Below are 19,734 nucleotides of genomic sequence, written 5' to 3' on the forward strand. Positions count from 1 at the left end.
TTCTGCCTAGACAAGTCATCCAATTCTTTGGTGAGCAAAAGGGGTTCATTCTCCCAAGACTCATTTCCAAATAACTTGTCATTTAGCTTCATGATTGCTCCAAGGTATTTAGCAACTTGCTCTTCAGTGACATACTCATCCTCTTCAGAGGAAGAATACTCATCAGAGCTCATGAATGGCAGAAGTAAGTCCAATGGAATCTCTATGGTCTCATTTTGAGCCTCAGATTCCCATGGTTCCTCATTAGGGAACTCTGTGGAGGCGAGTGCACGCCCATTGAGGCCTTCCTCAGTGGCGTCCACTTCCTCTCTTCCCTCTCTAGATTCGGCCATGGTTATGGCTTTGCACTCTCCTTTTAGATTTTCTTCTGTATTACTTGGGAGAGTACTAGGAGGGAGTTCAGTAACTTTCTTGCTCAGCTGTCCCACTTGTGCCTCCAAATTTCTAATGGAGGACCTTGTTTCAGTCATGAAACTTTGAGTGGTTTTGATTAGATCAGAGACCATGGTTGCTAAGTCAGAGGGGTTCTGCTTAGAATTCTCTGTCTGTTGCTGAGAAGATGATGGAAAAGATTTGCCATTGCTAAACCTGTTCCTTCCACCATTGTTGTTGTTGAAACCTTGTTGAGGTCTCTCTTGATTCTTCCATGAGAGATTTGGGTGATTTCTCCATGAAGAATTATAGGTGTTACCATAGGGTTCTCCTAGGTAATTCACCTCTTCCATTGAAGGGTTCTCAGGATCATAAGCTTCTTCCTCAGATGAAGCCTCCTTAGTACTGCTTGGTGCATTTTGCATTCCAGACAGACTTTGAGAAATCAAATTGACTTGTTGAGTCAATATCTTATTCTGAGCCAGTATGGCATTCAGAGTGTCAATCTCAAGAACTTCTTTCTTCTGACTAGTCCCATTGTTCACAGGATTCCTTTCAGAAGTGTACATGAGTTGGTTATTTGCAACCATTTCAATTAGCTCTTGAGCCTCTGTAGGCGTCTTCTTCAGATGAAGAGATCCTCTAGCAGAGCTATCCAAAGACATCTTGGATAGTTCAGAGAGACCATCATAGAAAATACCTATGATGCTCCATTCAGAAAGCATGTCAGAAGGACATTTTCTGATTAATTGTTTGTATCTTTCCCAAGCTTCATAGAGGGATTCACCATCCTTCTATCTGAAGGTTTGGACTTCCACTCTAAGCTTACTCAATTTTTGAGGTGGAAAGAACTTTGCCAAGAAGGCATTGACTAGCTTTTCCCAAGAGTCCAGGCTTTCTTTAGGTTGTGAGTCCAACCATGTCCTAGCTCTGTCTCTTACAGCAAAAGGGAATAGCATCAGTCTGTAGACCTCAGGGTCTACCCATTAGTCTTGACTGTGTCACAGATTTGCAAGAACTCAGCTAAAAACTGATGAGGATCTTCCAATGGAAGTCCATGGAACTTGCAATTCTGTTGCATTAGAGAAACTAATTGAGGCTTAAGCACAAAGTTGTTTGCTCCAATGGCAGGGATAGAGATGCTTCTCCCATAGAAGTCGGGAGTAGGTGCAGTAAAGTCACCCAGCACCTTCCTTGCATTGTTGGCATTGTTATTGTTTTCGGCTGCCATGTCTTCTTCTTCTTTGAAGAATTCGGTTAGGTCCTCTACAGAGAGTTGTGCCTTAGCTTCTCTTAGCTTCCGCTTCAAGGTCCTTTCATGTTCAGGGTCAGCTTCAACAAGAATGCCTTTGTCTTTGTTCCTGCTCATATGAAGGAGAAGAGAACAAGAAAATATGGAATCCTCTATGTCACAGTATAGAGATTCCTTGAGGTGTCAGAGGAAAAGAAAAATAGAAGGCAGAAGTAGAAAATTCGAACTTATCAAAGAAGATGGAGTTCGAATTTTGCATTAAGGAATAGTGTTAGTCCAAAGATAGAAGGATGTGAGAAGAAGGGAAGTAATTTTCGAAAATTTAAGTAAAAGATTTTGAAAACATTTTGAAAAACACTTAATTGATTTTCGAAAATAAGAGTGGAAAAGAAATCAAGTGATTTTTGAAAAAGGATTTGAAATTAGAAGTTAGAAAGATTTGATTGAAAACTATTTTGAAAAAGATGTGGTTAAGAAGATATGATTGGTTTTAAAAACATTTGATTGAAAAGATATGATTTGAAAACAATTTTAAAAGATATGATTTGAAAACAATTTGAAAAGATTTGATTTTAAAAATTGATGACTTGCCTAACAAGAAAAGATATGATTCATACATGAAACCTTCCTTAACAGAAAAGGCAAAAAATGTTCAATCAAATCATTAATTGTTAGTAAGTATCTTTGAAAAAGGAAAGAAATTGATTTTGAAAACATTTGATTGAAAGGATATGATTTGAAAAAGATTTGATTTTGAAAAACTTTGAAAACTTGAAAAAAAATTGATTTGAAAACAAAATCTTCCCCCTAGCACTATCCTGGCGTTAAACGCCCAGAATGGTATCCATTCTGGCGTTTAACGCCCAAAATGCACCCTTTTTGGGCGTTAAACGCCCAACCAGGTACCCTGGCTGGCGTTTAAACGCCAGTCTGCCTTCTTCACTGGGCATTTTCGAATGCCCAGCTTTTTCTGTATAATTCCTCTGCAGTATGTTCTGAATCTTCAATTCTTTGTATTATTGACTTGAAAAGACACCAATTAAAAATATTTTTGGATTTTTAATAATCAAAATGCAACAAGAATCAAATAACAATGCGTACAAGACACCAAACTTTGCAGTTTGTATACTACTGACACTATATGAGACATATAAACACTCAAGTCAAAAGAATTCAAAGATCAGAGTAAGAAATCATCTAGAATTACTTGAAGATCTTTAAGACACATGAATGAATGCATGCAATTGACACCAAACTTAAGATGAGACACTAGACTCAAGCAAGAAGTATTTTTGGTTTTTATGTCTTTCTAATTTTTTTTTGTGTTTTTCGAAAATTAAGTGGAAAAAGCTATCAAAATTCTTGATGAGAATTCCAGGAATCAGTGCAATGCTAGTCTAAGACTTCGGTCCAGGAATTAGACATGGCTTCACAGCCAGCCAAGCTTTAGCAGATCACTGCTCCAAAAGCAAGATTGATAAAAATTCAACAAGCTTCTGTGATGATAAGTTGAAACCTCGGTCCAATGAGATTAGACATGGCTTCTCAGCCAGCCAGATTTCAACAAATCATCATGAAACTCTAGAATTCATCTTCAAGAATTTCGAAAAAAAATAAATACCTAATCTAAGCAACAAGATGAACCGTCAGTTGTCCATACACAAGAACAATCCCCGGCAACGGTGCCAAAAACTTGGTGCACGAAATTGTGATCAATACTTTTCAAAACATAAACAATCCCTAGTAATGGCTCCAAAGACTTGGTGCTCACTACCATGGCATAAACACAACTTCGCACAACTAACCAGCAAGTGCACTGGGTCGTCCAAGTAATAAACCTTACGCGAGTAAGGGTCGATCCCACGGAGATTGGTGGTATGAAGCAAGCTATGGTCACCTTGTAAATCTCAATCAGGCAGACTCAAATGTATAATGGTGATGAACGAAAATAACATAAAAGATAAAGATAGAGATACTTATGTATATCATTGGGGAGAGCTTCAGATAAGCGGATGAAGATGCCTTCCCTTCCGTCTCTCTGCTTTCCTAATGTCTTCTTCCAATCCTTCTTACTCCTTTCCATGGCAAGCTCGTGTAGGGTTTCACCGTTGTCAGTGGCTACCTCCCATCCTCGCAGTGAAAGCTAATGCACGCACTCTGTCACAGTACTGCCAATCACCGGTTTGGTTCCCTCCCCTACCGGAATAGAATCCCTCTTTTGCGTCTGTCACTAACGCCCAGTAGGTTACAGGTTTGAAGCACGTCACAGTCATTCAATCATTGAATCCTACTCAGAATACCACAGACAAGGTTTAGACCTTCCGGATTCTCTTGAATGCCGCCATCAGGTCCTGCCTATACCACGAAGATTCCGATTAAAGAATCCAAGAGATATTCACTAAGCCTCAAATGCTTGTAGAACAAGAATGGTTGTCAGTCACCTTGTTCATGGGTGAGAATGATGATGAGTGTCACGGATCATCACATTCATCAAGTTGAAGAACAAGTGATATCTTGGTAAAAGAACAAGCGGAATTGAATGGAAGAACAATAGTAATTGCATTAATACTCGAGGTACAGCAGAGCTCCACACCTTAATCTATGGTGTGTAGAAACTCCACCGTTGAAAATACATAAGAACAAGGTCTAGGCATGGCTGAATGGCCAGCCTCCCAAAGTGAGTTCAATCATCAAAACATGATCAAAAGACTCTCTATCGATCCGAAGATCTAAATACAATAGTAAAAGGTCCTATATATAGAGAACTAGTAGCCTAGGGTGTACAAAGATGAGTAAATGACATAAAAATCCACTTCCGGGCCCACTTGGTGTGTGCTTGGGCTGAGCAATGAAGCATTTTCGTGTAGAGACGTTTTCTGGAGTTAAACGCCAGCTTTCATGCCAGTTTGGGCGTTTAACTCCAAGTTTTATGCCAGTTCCGGCGTTTAACGCTGGGATTTCTGTAGGTGACTTTGAACGCCGGTTTGGGCCATCAAATCTTGGGCAAAGTATGGACTATCATATATTGCTGGAAAGCCCAGGATGTCTACTTTCCAACGCCGTTGAGAGCGCGCCAATTGGGCTTCTGTAGCTCCAGAAAATCCACTTCGAGTGCAGGGAGGTCAGAATCCAACAGCATCTGTAGTCCTTTTCAGTCTCTGAATCAGATTTTTGCTCAGATCCCTCAATTTCAGCCAGAAAATACCTGAAATCACAGAAAAACACACAAACTCATAGTAAAGTCCAGAAAAGTGAATTTTAATTAAAAACTAATAAAAATATAATAAAAACTAAACTAAAACTACTAAAAACATACTAAAAACAATGCCAAAAAGCGTACAAATTATCCGCTCATCACCCAGCACACACCAAGTGGGTCCCAGAAGTGGATTTCTGCACCAATCATCTTAGTTCACTTATTTTCTGTAAACCTAGGCTACTAGTTTACTATTTAAACAACTTTTAGAGGATTACTTTGTACCTCATGACATTTTCAGATCTGAATTACATACTCTTTGACGGCATGAGTCTCTAAACTCCATTGTTGGGGGTGAGGAGCTCTGCAGCGTCTCGATGAATTAATGCAATTACTTATATTTCTCCATTCACATATGCGTGTTCCTATCTAAGATGTTCATTCGCGCTTAATTAGGGAGAAGGTGATGATCCGTGACACTCATCACCTTCCTCACTCCATGAACGTGTGTCTGACAACCACCTCCGTTCTACATCAGATTGAATGAGTATCTCTTAGATTCCTTAATCAGAATCTTCGTGGTATAAGCTAGATAGATGACGGCATTCATGAGAATTCAGAAAGTCTAAACCTTGTCTGTGGTATTCCGAGTAGGATTCCGGGATTGAATGACTGTGACGAGCTTCAAACTCCTGAAGGCTGGGCGTTAGTGACAGACGCAAAAGAATCATTGGATTCTATTCCAACCTGATTGAGAACCGACAGATGATTAGCCGTGCTGTGACAGAGCATTTGGACCGTTTTCACTGAGAGGATGGGAAGTAGCCATTGACAACGGTGACACCCTACATAGAGCTTGCCATGGAAGGAACAAAGCAATTATGTTATTGAGTTGAATATTACATTGCAGGGATTCAGAGGACAAAGCATCTCCAAAATTCCAACATCTTCTCCATTACTGCATAACAAGTATTATTTAATTCACACTCTTCTATTTTTTCGCAATTTCAACCTGATAATAATTATTGTTATCCTGACTAAGAGTTACAAAATATCCATTGATTGCTTTAAGCCAACAATCTCTGTGGGATCGATCCTTACTCACGTAAGGTATTACTTGGACGACCCAGTGCACTTGCTGGTTAGTGGTACGAGTTTGGATAACAGCTCTTTTAGTAACATTGATATTCCAAATTCGTGCACCAGAACACTCTTAAGATTAATTGACAATTGAGAGTTATTTCATTTAGTTATCCTTTGCTAAGTAAGGGAAGGTAAAACAAATTGGAATGATGTTCTATCCACAAGTCTTAATCCACTCTTGGGAGGATTGGTGTCAGGAACTAGAGAGCAAACCAACAATAACCCAATTACAATCTTTCTCTTGAACCTTCCAACTCAAGGGTTCCTTTCAATCAACTCCCCATCAAGTTAGGGAACTACTCACTCATTGTAAAGGTAAAATTCATAGCATATGAAAAGGAATTAAAGAAAGACATTGTAAATAAAAATTAAAATAGTCAATTAAAAATAAAAGTGATCCTTGTATTAAATAATCCTAAGAATATTCCAATGGTAAAATTAAACAAAGCAAAGAACATGGAAGAGTAAGCCAAGTAAAGAAAACGAACTAGAATGACGAAGTCTTGATGAGGTGATAACTCTTCTCAATATCCCAATGCAAAAAAGCTAGAGAAAATAAAATCCTACGAACTATCAATGTCTAGAGAGAAAACCTAGGGGAGGAGTAAAACCAGATCTAAAAACTAAAACTGTGTAGAATGGATGTTCTCTCTGGTTTCTGCATGTTCTCTGGCTCTAGTCTGCTGTTCTGGGCCGAAAACTGGGTCAAAATAGGGTCCAAAATCGCTCCCAGTGAATCCTGCAGATTATGCAGATCGCGCATGTCACGCGATCGCGTCATCCATACGGACGCGTCATTCGCGCTTTTCCTTGCCACGCGTTCGCGTCGTCCGCGCCTCCGCGTCACTCGTGCTTTTCCAGTCCGCGCGGTCGCGTGAGCCATGCTGCCGCGTCACTGCGATTTCTCCTCTTTCGCGCGGTCGCATGAGCCATGCGGCCACGTCACTTACCGCTAGTTATCTCCTCAATTTCTTGTGTTCCTTCCATTTTTGCTAGCTTCCTTTCCAATCTCCAACTCATTCATGCCTTATAAAGCCTGAAATACTTAACACACAGAACACGGCATCGAATGGAATAAAGGAGAATTAAAAAATAATTTCAGGAAGGAAATATAAATGCATGCTAAATTAATGAATAAGTGGGTAAGGATCATGATAAAACCACACAATTAAACACAATATAAACCATAAAATAGTGGTTTATCAACCTCCCCACACTTAAACATTAGCATGTCCTCATGCTTAATTGAAGGAGATAAAGTAAATAAGTATGAACATGCAGAAACTCATGCAATGCAATGCAATCCTGTATATATATATATATATATATTATATATGAATGCAACTATATGATTCTTGTCCACTTGATCAAAAGTAAATAAGCTCTTCAAAACAATTACAAATCAAATTCCACTAATTCTATCATTATACAGTAAGACAGATAAAAGTGCAAGCATTGAACCCTCACTGATGATGTATGTACGCTCTAATCTCTCTAGTGTGTAGGGTAATCACTCTATCCTTCTCTAATCATGCTCTCTAACTTTTGTTCTTCTCCTAACCAATCAACAACAGTTAATATACCAATGCAAACATCATGAGGTCTTTTCAAGGTTGTAATGGGGCCAAGGTAGGGGTAGCAATACATATATGGTTAAGTGAGCTTATAAATTGAATCTTTAATTAACCCAAGCTTTAACCCAACCTATATATATTTAATGTAACCTTAGAATTCATACCTAGCTACCCAGAATTCCCTTTTACATTCCATACTCATGTATCAACTTTTTATTTTAATTTTTATCATATGTGCATTGATCCTTGAATTCTTAATTCAGCATTGGGGTAATTTTGTCCCCTTATTTATTTATTGAAATTTTTTTATAGAAATAAAAATAAACATAACTTATCAATGCACATAGACTTTTTTTTTTAATTCTTATAGTTTCACATGAGTAGGTATCCAAATTCCTATTGTATTATCATGACACATTCCCCTAATAACTTTTTTTCCCACAATTTTTCATACTTAACTAGCACACACAATTCTATCTTAAGCTAACCAAAGATTCAATTTGGGATATACGATTGTTTTTCCGCTTAAGGCTAGTAATGTGGTGAAATATAGAACAAATGGGATTTAAAGGCTCAAAGTGGTTAACAAAGGTAATTGAAAAGGGTAGGCTTAATTTGGATAAGTGAGTTTAAACAAATAATGGCCTCAATCATATGCAAGCATACAAATATAATAAATATTGGACATATAGGATGAAAAAAAATACAGATTACAATCATAGAGAAGTAAACACACAAGAATAAAATAATTATGGTTAAATAATGTAACCATGCATAAAGGCTCAAATCCTCACAGGTTGTGTGTTCTTTAGCTCAAAAATCATGCTCCAAATACAACTTCAAGCAAATTTATCATAATTTTTTTTAAATTAGTGAATTTTTTTCCAAATAGAGTCTTAGAAGAAACTTATTGTCTTTTCAATCAAGTAGAACATGCATGCAACTAACCTATTACTATGCAATTTATCCTATTCTATAAAAAAAAAGAAAATCTAACTAAATATCCTAATTTATTGGTGCTAGGAAAGAGAAATTACCTCCAGAAGTTAGGTACTGACCGACCTCCCCACACTTAAGGCTTTGCACTGTCCTCAGTGCCATCTGTCAGGAACAGGGGTGGGCTGGTTGCAGTATCTCCACAGTCAGGATCATCATGGCTTCCTGTGCTGGTAAAAGAAGTGAAGTCCGGGGTGTCTGAGTCCTTGAAGTGTCCCTTGAGTAGCTCTGTGAGGTGTTTGAATCGGCGCTTGTTACGGCGCTCTCTCATCTTAGCTTTGTGTTCCTGCCGATCCAACCTTTCAAGTATCTGATGGAACAATTGGGCTATTATAGGTGCTTGTGGTACTGAAGAAGGAATATCTTCAACCGGAGCAGTGGAAAGGCTTGTAGTGGCTGCTGGAAGTATAAGGTACTTCCCATTAGGGACATACTGATCATCCCGTGGAAGCATGGCTTTGGTGTCTCCAGCTCTATAGGAGACTCCAGCTGTTGAGACAAGATCTGAGACCAAGGCGAGAAAAGGTAAGTTGCCCGTAATTTGTACATGTCCCATGGCATTCAGGATATGTCTTGGTAGATTCAGAGGCTGGTCCGTAAGGATGCACCATAGTAGAACGGCCATGTCCGCGGTGAAGGAAGACTCGTGAGTGCTCGGAAAGACGTAGTGGGATATGATCTGTGCCCATACGCGAGCCTTTAAGGTAAGTGCCGAAGCCGATATTCCCTTAGGGCGGGTACGATGGTATCCGTAGATCCAACGACTGCCAGGTAGTGCGATAACTCTGAGAACAGCTTCCCAGTCAAATTGGTACATCTGGCGCTTGAGTGCGGCTTCTTGAAAGGCGTCCAATCCTTCTGGAATAGGGGGAAGACTCAAAGCTTGTTGAATAGCCTCTTCTGTAATGGGGACTTGCTTCTGACGGACAAAGACAGACTGCAGGGTAGGCAGGTAGAAGTTAGAGTAGAACTCGACTACCCAAGAAAGATTGACCTGCTTCTGTTGTCTCTGTAGGAAACCCCATTGTCTTCGTTCAATTTGCGGCTCAACAAAAGTAGCAATATTGGGCGGGAGGATAAGAAGGTGTTCGTTGTTGTAACTCCTTTCAGCTAGAATAGGGAACATCTGCTCACAGTAGCGATTTGGAAATCGCGCAGTGTCCTTTGCTGGAAAGGCTTTCTCCTTTTCATCAACCTTGATGATCCTCTTAACTCTTTTTGTTGAGGGCTTGACTGCAGTTGAAGAAGGCTCTGCCACTAGTGCTCTTTTAGTTCCTCTTCTTGCTGGGGGTTTGGGAGTAGCTTTCTCTTTTCCTTTCTTGGTGGCCATCCTGAAAGGGGAAGAGAAAGTAAATTAAATTCAAAGAGATATATAGCAAGGAAGAGAACGAAAAAAGTGGTGATGGATGCACATTAGGAGGTAACTGACATTAACACACGCTCATGAGTACATGTGAAAAGTCATCAAAGGAAAATAGCTAGTGCATATAATGACAAGTGAATGCAAGGTGTTTATTGGCATGCCGGAAAAGGGCATGAGTAGCATAGACCAAGCATTACTTTGTAACAAACCATCACGTTTGTATTGACAATTAAATTCAATTAATATAATAGTAAAGGGAATTTGTGAAAAGCAAGCATTGAATATTAGAATAACATAGAGAAGTGCATAATGCCATATGGGCTTTTTCACAAACACATAGCATGCAAGGTAAATAAAGTATAGAAAGTATTAAAGTGAACATGCAAGCAACCCTTTAAAGAAAATAATATATAATTGCCAAACAATTTGCAACAATCCACAAGCATATAATGAAGAATAATGACTCAAATAAAATTCTAACACCATGTAAAAAGGAAAGAAGAAGAAAGAAAATATGAATAATGAAAAGAAAAAGAAAAGAAAAGAAAATAACATATAAAATAAGAAGAATGATAGAAAAGAAAAGGGTGAAGAAGAAAATAAAACCTTGTTAATGGAGGTGAGGGAGAGAGAGTGAAAGGTGAGATAGAAGGAAGAAGGGAGGAGGAAGAAATAAGGAGGGAAAAGAGAAAATAGGATTTGGAGAGAAAAAGATATGATATTTGGCAAAATTAGGAAAACTGTGCGCCACAAGCGACGCGATCGCATGGGGCATGCGGTCGCGCAACTTGCGCTTAAGGTGATTGACGCGGTCGCATCGGTCACACGGTCGCGTCGGTCACGCGGTCGCGTGACCCTAGTTTGTGCTAGTGGCGCGAGGGTTGCCTCGCACTTGCACAACTCTCTGTTCAAAATCATTAAATGCCAAATTGTAGGTGACGCGATCACATGGGGCATGCGATCGCATGAGTGGGCAATTTTTTTGGGGTACGACGCGGCCGCGTGGGTGGTGCACGAAATTGTGATCTCTACTTTTCACAACTCAAACAATTCCCGGTAATGGCTCCAAAAACTTGGTGCTCAATACCATGGTCTAAACATAATTTCACAACTTCGCACAACTAACCAGCAAGTGCACTGGGTCGTCCAATTAATAAACCTTACGCGAGTAAGGGTCGATCCCACGGAGATTGTTGGTATGAAGCAAGCTATGGTCACCTTGTAAATCTCAGTCAGGCAGGTTCAAATGGTTATGGATGATATATGAATAAAGCATAAAATGAAGACAGAGATACTTATGTAATTCATTGGTGAGAATTTCAGATAAGCGTATGGAGATGCTTTGTCCCTTCCGTTTCTCTGCTTTCCTACTGTCTTTATCCAATCCTTCTTACTCCTTTCAATGGCAAGCTGTATGTTGGGCATCACCGTTGTCAGTGGCTACAATCCCGTCCTCTCAGTGAAAATGTTCAACGCACCCTGTCACGGCACGGCTAATCATCTGTCGGTTCTCAATCAGGTTGGAGTAGAATCCATTGATTCTTTTGCGTCTGTCACTAACGCCCAGCCTTCAGGAGTTTGAAGCTCGTCACAGTCATTCAATCATTGAATCCTACTCAGAATACCACAGACAAGGTTTAGACCTTCCGGATTCTCTTGAATGCCGCCATCAATTCTAGCTTATACCACGAAGATTCCGATTAAGGAATCCAAGAGATAAACATTCAAGCCTTGTTTGCTTGTAGAACGGGAGTGGTTGTCAGGCACGCGTTCATAAGTGAGAATGATGATGAGCGTCACATAATCATCACATTCATCAAGTTCTTGAGTGCGAATGAATATCTTGGAATAAGAACAAGCTGAATTGAATAGAAGAACAATAGTAATTGCATTAATACTCGAGGTACAGCAGAGCTCCACACCTTAATCTATGGTGTGTAGAAACTCCACCGTTGAAAATACATAAGAACAAGGTCTAGGCATGGCCATGAAGCCAGTCCCCAAAACGTGATCAAAAGACTCCAGATGATCAAGGATCCAAAGATTCAAAGATCTAAAGATGAGAATACAATAGTAAAAGGACCTATTTGTAGAGAACTAGTAGCCTAGGGTTTACAGAAATGAGTAAATGTCATAAAAATCCACTTCCGGGCCCACTTGGTGCGTGCTTGGGCTGAGCATTGATACTTTCATGTGTAGAGACTTTTCTTGGAGTTAAACGCCAGCTTTTGTGCCAGTTTGGGCGTTTAACTCCCATTCTTGTGCCAGTTCCGGCGTTTAACGCCGGGCAATTTTGAGCTGATTTGGAACGCCGGTTTGGGCCATCAAATCTTAGGCAAAGTATGGACTATTATACATTGCTGGAAAGCCCAGGATGTCTACTTTCCAACGCCGTTGAGAGCGCGCCAATTGGGCTTCTGTATCTCCAGAAAATCCGCTTCGAGTGCAGAGAGGTCAGAATCCAACAGCATCTGCAGTCCTTTTCAGCCTCTGAATCAGATTTTTGCTCAGGTCCCTCAATTTCAGCCAGAAAATACCTGAAATCATAGAAAAACACACAAACTCATAGTAAAGTCCAGAAAAGTGAATTTTAACTAAAAACTAATAAAAATATACTAAAAATTAACTAAAATATATTAAAAACATACTAAAAACAATGCCAAAAAGCGTATAAATTATCCGCTCATCACAACACCAAACTTAAATTGTTGCTTGTCACCAAGCAACTGAAAATCAAATAAGATAAAGAGAAGAGAATATGCAATGAATTCCAAAAACATCTATGAAGATCAGTATTAATTAGATGAGCGGGGCTTTTAGCTTTTTGCCTCTGAACAGTTTTGGCATCTTACTCTATCCTTTGAAATTCAGAATGATTGGCTTCTATAGGAACTCAGAATCCAGATAGTGTTATTGATTCTCCTAGTTAAGTATGATGATTCTTGAACACAACTACTTTATGAGTCTTGGCCGTGGCCCAAAGCACTCTGTCTTCCAGTATTACCACCGGATACATACATGCCACAGACACATAATTGGGTGAACCTTTTCAGATTGTGACTCAGATTTACTAGAGTCCCCAATTAGAGGTGTCCAGGGTTCTTAAGCACACTCTTTTTGCCTTGGATCACAACTTTCTTTTTCTTTCTTCTCTTTTTTTTTCGTTTTTCTCCCTCTTTTTTTGTATTCACTGCTTTTTCTTGCTTCAAGAATCATTTTTATGATTTTTCAGATCCTCAGTAACATGCCTCCTTTTTCATCGTTCTTTCAAGAGCCAACATTCATGAACCACAAATTCAAAAGACATATGCACTGTTCAAGCATACATTCAGAAAACAAAAGTATTGCCACCATATCAAAATAATTAATCTGTTATAAAATTCAGAATTCATGCAGTTCTTCTCTTTTTCAATTAAGAACATTTTTCATTCAAGAAAGGTGATGGATTCATAGGACATTCATAACTTTAAGGCATAGACACTACGACACTAATGATCACAAGACACAAACATAGATAAACATAAGCATAAAATTTTCGAAAAACAGGAAAATAAAGAACAAGGAGATTAAAGAACGGGTCCACCTTAGTGATGGCGGCTCGTTCTTCCTCTTGAAGATCTTATGGAGTGCTTGAGCTCCTCAATGTCTCTTTCTTGCCTTTATTGCTCCTGTCTCATGATTCTTTGATCTTCTCTAATTTCATGGAGGAGGATGGAATGTTCTTGGTGCTCCACCCTTAGTTGTCCCATGTTGGAACTCAATTCTCCTAGGGAGGTGTTGATTTGCTCCCAATAGTTTTGTGGAGGAAAATGCATCCCTTGAGGCATCTCAGGGATTTCATGATGAGTGGGATCTCTTATTTGCTCCATCCTTTTCTTAGTGATGGCTTGTCCTCATCAATGGGGATGTCTCCCTCTATGTCAACTCCAACTAAATAACAGAGGTGACAAATGAGATGAGAAAAGGCTAACCTTGCCAAGGTAGAGGACTTGTCCGCCACCTTATAAAGTTTTTGGGCTATAACCTCATGAACTTCTACTTCTTCTCCAATCATGATACTATGGATCATGATGGCCCGGTCTAGAGTAACTTCAAACCGGTTGCTAGTGGGAATGATTGAGCATTGGATAAACTCCAACCATCCCCTAGCTACGGGCTTGAGGTCATGCCTTCTCAATTGAACCGGCTTCCCTCTTGAATCTCTCTTCTATTGGGCGCCCTCTTCACAAATGTCTATGAGGACTTGGTCCAACCTTTGATCAAAGTTGACCCTTCTAGTGTAAGGGTGTTCATCTCCTTGCATCATGGGCAAGTTGAATGCCAACCTTACATTTTCCGGACTAAAATCCAAGCATTTCCCCCAAACCATTGTAAGCCAATTCTTTGGGTCCGGGTCACACTTTGATCATGGTTCTTGGTGATCCATGCATTGGCATAGAACTCTTGAACCATTAAGATTCCGACTTGTTGAATAGGGTTGGTAAGAACTTCCCAACCTCTTCTTCGGATCTCATGTCGAATCTCTGGATATTCACTCTTTTTGAGTTTGAAAGGGACCTCGGGGATCACCTTCTTCAAGGCCACAACTTCATAGAAGTGGTCTTGATGCACCCTTGAGATGAATCTTTCCATCTCCCATGACTCGGAGGTGAAAGCTTTTGCCTTCCCTTTCCTCTTTCTAGAGGTTTCTCCGGCCTTGGATGCCATAAATGGTTATGGAAAAACAAAAAGCAATGCTTTTACCACACCAAACTTAAAATGTTTGCTCGTCCTCGAGCAAAAGAAGAAAGAAGAGAGTAGAAGAAGAAGAAATAGAGGAGATGGAGATGGCTTTATGGTTTGGCCAAAGGGGGAGAAGTAGTGTTTAGGGTGTGTGAAAATGAAGGAGTAAAGATGGGTTTATATAGGGGTGGAGAGAGGGGTAGGGTTCGGCTATGGGAGGGTGGGTTTGGGAGGGAAAGTGGTTTGAATTTGAATGGTGAGGTAGGTGGGGTTTTTTGAAGGATGGATGTGAGTGGTGAAGAGAAAGATGGGATTTGATAGGTGAGGGGTTTTTGGGGAAGAGGTGTTGAGGTGATTGGTGATTGGGTGAAGAAGAAGAGAGAGGGTGGTGGGGTAGGTGGGGATCCTGTGGGGTCCACAGATCCTGAGGTGTCAAGGAAAAGTCATCCCTGCACCAAGTGGCGAGCAAAAATGCTCTCTATGCCAATTTTGGCGTTAAACACCGGGCTGGTGCCCATTTCTGGCGTTTAACGCCAGCTTCTTGCCCTTTCCTGGCATTTAACGCCAGTCTGGTGCCCCTTTCTGGCGTTAAACGCCCATTTGCTGCCCCTTACTGGCGTTTAAACGCCAACAGGTTCTTCCTCTAGGGTGTGCTATTTTTTCTTTCTGTTTTTTATTCTGTTTTTACTTTTTCAATTGATTTTGTGACTTTCCATGATCATCAAGCTACAAAAAACATAAAATAACAAAGGAAAATAGATTAAACATAACATTGGGTTGCCTCCCAACAAGCGCTTCTTTAATGTCAGTAGCTTGACAGTGGGCTCTCATGGAGCCTCACAGATACTCAGAGCAATGTTGAAACCTCCCAACACCAAACTTAGAGTTTGAATGTGGGGGTTCAACACCAAACTTAGAATTTGGTTGTGGCCTCCCAACACCAAACTTAGAGTTTGATTGTGGGGGCTCTGTTTGACTCTGTTTTGAGAGAAGCTCTTCATGCTTCCTCTCCATGGTGACAGAGGGATATCCTTGAGCCTTAAACACAAAGGATTCTTCATTCACTTGAATGATCAATTCTCCTCTGTCCACATTAATCACAGCCTTTGCTGTGGCTAGGAAGGGTCTGCCAAGGATGATGGATTCATCCATGCACTTCCCAGTCTCTAGGACTATGAAATCAGCAGGGATGTAATGGTCTTCAGTCTTTACCAAAACATCCTCTACAAGTCCATAAGCTTGTTTTCTTGAATTGTCTGCCATCTCTAGTGAGATTCTTGCAGCTTATACCTCAAAGATCCCTAGCTTCTCCATTACAGAGAGAGGTATGAGGTTTACACTTGACCCTAAGTCACACAGAGCCTTCTTAAAGGTCATGGTGTCTATGGTACAAGGTATTGAAAACTTCCCAGGATCTTGTCTCTTTTGAGGTAATCTCTGCCTAGACAAGTCATCCAGTTCTTTGGTGAGCAAAGGAAGTTCGTTCTCCCAAGCCTCATTACCAAATAACTTGTCATTTAGCTTCATGATTGCTCCAAGGTATTTAGCAACTTGCTCTTCAGTGACATACTCATCCTCTTCAGAGGAAGAATACTCATCAGAGCTCATGAATGGCAGAAGTAAATCCATTGGAATCTCTATGGTCTCAGTGTGAGCCTCAGATTCCCATGGTTCCTCATTGGGGACCTCATTGGAGGCCAGTGGACGTCCATTGAGGTCTTCCTCAGTGGCTTTCACTGCCTCTTCCTCCTCTCCTAGTTCAGCCATGTTGATGGCCTTACACTCTCCTTTTGGATTCTCTTCTGTATTGCTTGGAAGAGTACTATGAGGGAGTTCAGTAATTTTCTTGCTCTGTGATGAGCGGATAATTTGTACGCTTTTTGGCATTGTTTTTAGTATGTTTTTAGTAGTTTTAGTTGAGTTCTTAGTATATTTTTATTAGTTTTTAGTTAAAATTCACTTTTCTGGACTTTACTATGAGATTTCTCTGGCTGAAATTGAGGGACCTGAGCAAAAATCTGATTCAGAGACTGAAAAGGACTGCAGATGCTGTTGGATTCTGATCCCTGCACTCGAAGTGGATTTTCTGGAGCTACAGAAGCTCAATTGGCGCGCTCTCAACGGCGTTGGAAAGTAGACATCCTGGCTTTCCAGCAATATATGATAGTCCATACTTTGCCCAAGATTTGATGGCCCAAACCGGCGTTCAAAAGTCACCTACAGAAATTCCAGCGTTAAACGCCGGAACTGGCACCTGATTGGGAGTTAAACGCCCAGACTGGCATAAAAGCTGGCGTTTAACTCCAAGAGAAGTCTCTACACGAAAATGCTTCATTGCTCAGCCCAAGCACACACCAAGTGGGCCCGGAAGTGGTTTTTATGTCATTTACTCATCTTTGTACTTAGGCTACTAGTTCTATAAGTAGGACCTTTTACTATTATATTAGAGAGATCTGCGGATCGATAGAGAGTCTTTTGATCATGTTTTGATGATTGAACTCACTCTGGGAGGTGGCCATTCGGCCATGCCTAGACCTTGTTCTTATGTATTTTCAACGGTGGAGTTTCTACACACCATAGATTAAGGTGTGGAGCTCTGCTGTACTCGAGTATTAATGCAATTACTATTGTTCTTCCATTCAATTCCGCTTGTTCTTTTACCAAGATCACTTGTTCTTCAACTTGATGAATGTGATGATCCGTGACACTCATCATCATTCTCACCTATGAATAAGGTGACTGACAACCATTCTTGTTCTACAAGCATTTGAGGCTTAGTGAATATCTCTTGGATTTCTGATTGCATGATGCATGGTTGATCGCCTGACAACCGAGTGCTCGCCTGACAAACGAGCCAACCCATTCCGTGAGATCAGAGTCTTCGTGGTATAGGCAGGTGATGGCGGCATTCAAGAGAATCCGGAAGGTCTAAACCTTGTCTGTGGTATTCTGAGTAGGATTCAATGATTGAATGACTGTGACGTGCTTCAAACCCTGAGGGCGGGGCGTTAGTGACAGACGCAAAAGAATCACTGGATTCTATTCCGGCCTGATTGAGAACCGACAGAGATGAATTCCGCTATGACCGTGACAGGGGCATATGCAATCGCTTTCACTGAGAGGATGGGAGGTAGCCACTGACAATGGTGAAACCTACACGAGCTTGCCATGGAAGGAGTAGGAAGGATTGGATGAAGGCAGTAGGAAAGCAGAGAGACAGAAGGGAAGGCATCTTCATTCGCTTATCTGAAGCTCTCGCCAATGATATACATAAGTATCTCTATCTTTATCTTTATGTTATTTTTCGTTCATCAACTATACCCATTTGAGTGCCTGACTGAGATTTACAAGGTGACCATAGCTTGCTTCATACCACCAATCTCCGTGGGATCGACCCTTACTCGCGTAAGGTTTATTACTTGGACGACCCAGTGCACTTGCTGGTTAGTTGTGCGAAGTTGTGTTTATGCCATGGTATTGAGCACCAAGTCCTTGGAGCCATTACTAGGGATTGTTTGTGTTTTATTGATCACAATTTCGTGCACCACTCAGCTGACCCACTTGTGCCTCCAAATTCCTAATGGAGGACCTTATTTCAGTCATGAAACTTTGAGTGGTTTTGATTAGATCAGAGACCATGGTTGCTAAGTCAGAGTGGCTCTGCTTAGAATTCTCTGTCTGTTGCTGAGAAGATGATGGAAAAGGCTTGCCATTGCTAAACCTGTTTCTTCCACCATTATTATTGTTGAAACCTTGTTGAGGTCTCTGTTGATCCTTCCATGAGAGATTTGGATGATTTCTCCATGAAGAGTTATAGGTGTTTCCATAGGGTTCTCCCATGTAATTCACCTCTTCCATTGAAGGGTTCTCAGGATCATAAGCTTCTTCTTCAGATGAAGCATCCTTAGTACTGCCTGGTGCATTTTGCATTCCAAACAGACTTTGAGAAATCAAATTGACTTGCTGAGTCAATATTTTGTTCTGAGCCAATATGGCATTCAGAGTATCAATCTCAAGAACTCCTTTCTTCTGATTCGTCCCATTGTTCACAGGATTCCTTTCAGAAGTGTACATGAATTGGTTATTTGCAACCATTTCAATTAATTCTTGAGCTTCTGTAGGCGTCTTCTTCAAATGAAGAGATCCTCCAGCAGAGCTATCCAATGACATCTTGGACAGTTCAGACAGACCATCATAGAAAATACCTATGATGCTCCATTCAGAAAGCATGTCAGAGGGACACTTTCTGATCAATTGTTTGTATCTTTCCCATGCTTCATAGAGGGATTCTCCTTCCTTCCTGTCTGAAGGTTTGGACTTCCACTCTAAGCTTACTCAATTTTTGAGGTGGAAAGAACTTTGCCAAGAAGGCATTGACTAGCTTTTCCCAAGAGCTCAGGCTTTCTTTCGATTGTCAGTCCAACCATATCCTAGCTCTGTCTCTTACAGCAAAAGGGAATAGCATAAGTCTGTAGACCTCAGGGTCGACCCCATTGGTCTTGACAGTGTCACAGATTTGCAAGAACTCAGCTAAAAACTGATGAGGATCTTCCAATGGAAGTCCATGGAACTTGCAATTCTGTTGCATTAGAGAAACTAATTGAGGCTTAAGCTCAAAGTTGTTTGCTCCAATGGTAGGGATAGAAATGCTTCTCCCCATAGAAGTCGGGAGTAGGTGCAGTAAAGTCACCCAGCACCTTCCTTGCATTGTTGGCATTGTTGTTGTTTTCGGCTGCCATGGATTCTTCTTGTTTGAAGATTTCTGTTAGGTCCTCTACAGAGAGTTGTGCCTTAGCTTCTCTTAGCTTTCGCTTCAAGGTCCTTTCAGGTTCAGGGTCAGCCTCAACAAGAATGCTTTTGTCTTTGCTCCTGCTCATATGAAAGATAAGAGAACAAGAAAATATGAAATCTTCTATGTCACAGTATAGAGATTCCTTGAGGTGTCAGAGGAAAAGAAAAATAGAAGGAAGAGGTAGAAAATTCGAACATATCAATGAAAGATGGAGTTCGAATTGTGCATTAAGGAGAAGTGTTAGTCCATAATTAGAAGGATGTGAAAAGAAGGGAAGAAATTTTCGAAAATTAAGTAAAAGATTTTTTAAAAACATTTTGAAAA

The 19,734-nt window shown here is 40.5% G+C and overlaps 1 non-coding gene across 1 annotated transcript; it reads left to right on the plus strand.

Annotated features, from left to right (window-relative positions):
- The first annotated feature begins 1,091 nt into the window (after positions 1–1,091).
- LOC130965024 (small nucleolar RNA R71) lies at positions 1,092–1,199 on the plus strand. Its single transcript, XR_009081083.1, has one exon. It is a non-coding gene; the product is annotated as a small nucleolar RNA R71 (small nucleolar RNA).
- Positions 1,200–19,734: the final 18,535 nt, after the last annotated feature.

This window comes from Arachis stenosperma, chromosome 2 (assembly GCF_014773155.1).
Source record: "Arachis stenosperma cultivar V10309 chromosome 2, arast.V10309.gnm1.PFL2, whole genome shotgun sequence".
Classification (NCBI taxonomy): domain Eukaryota; kingdom Viridiplantae; phylum Streptophyta; class Magnoliopsida; order Fabales; family Fabaceae; genus Arachis; species Arachis stenosperma.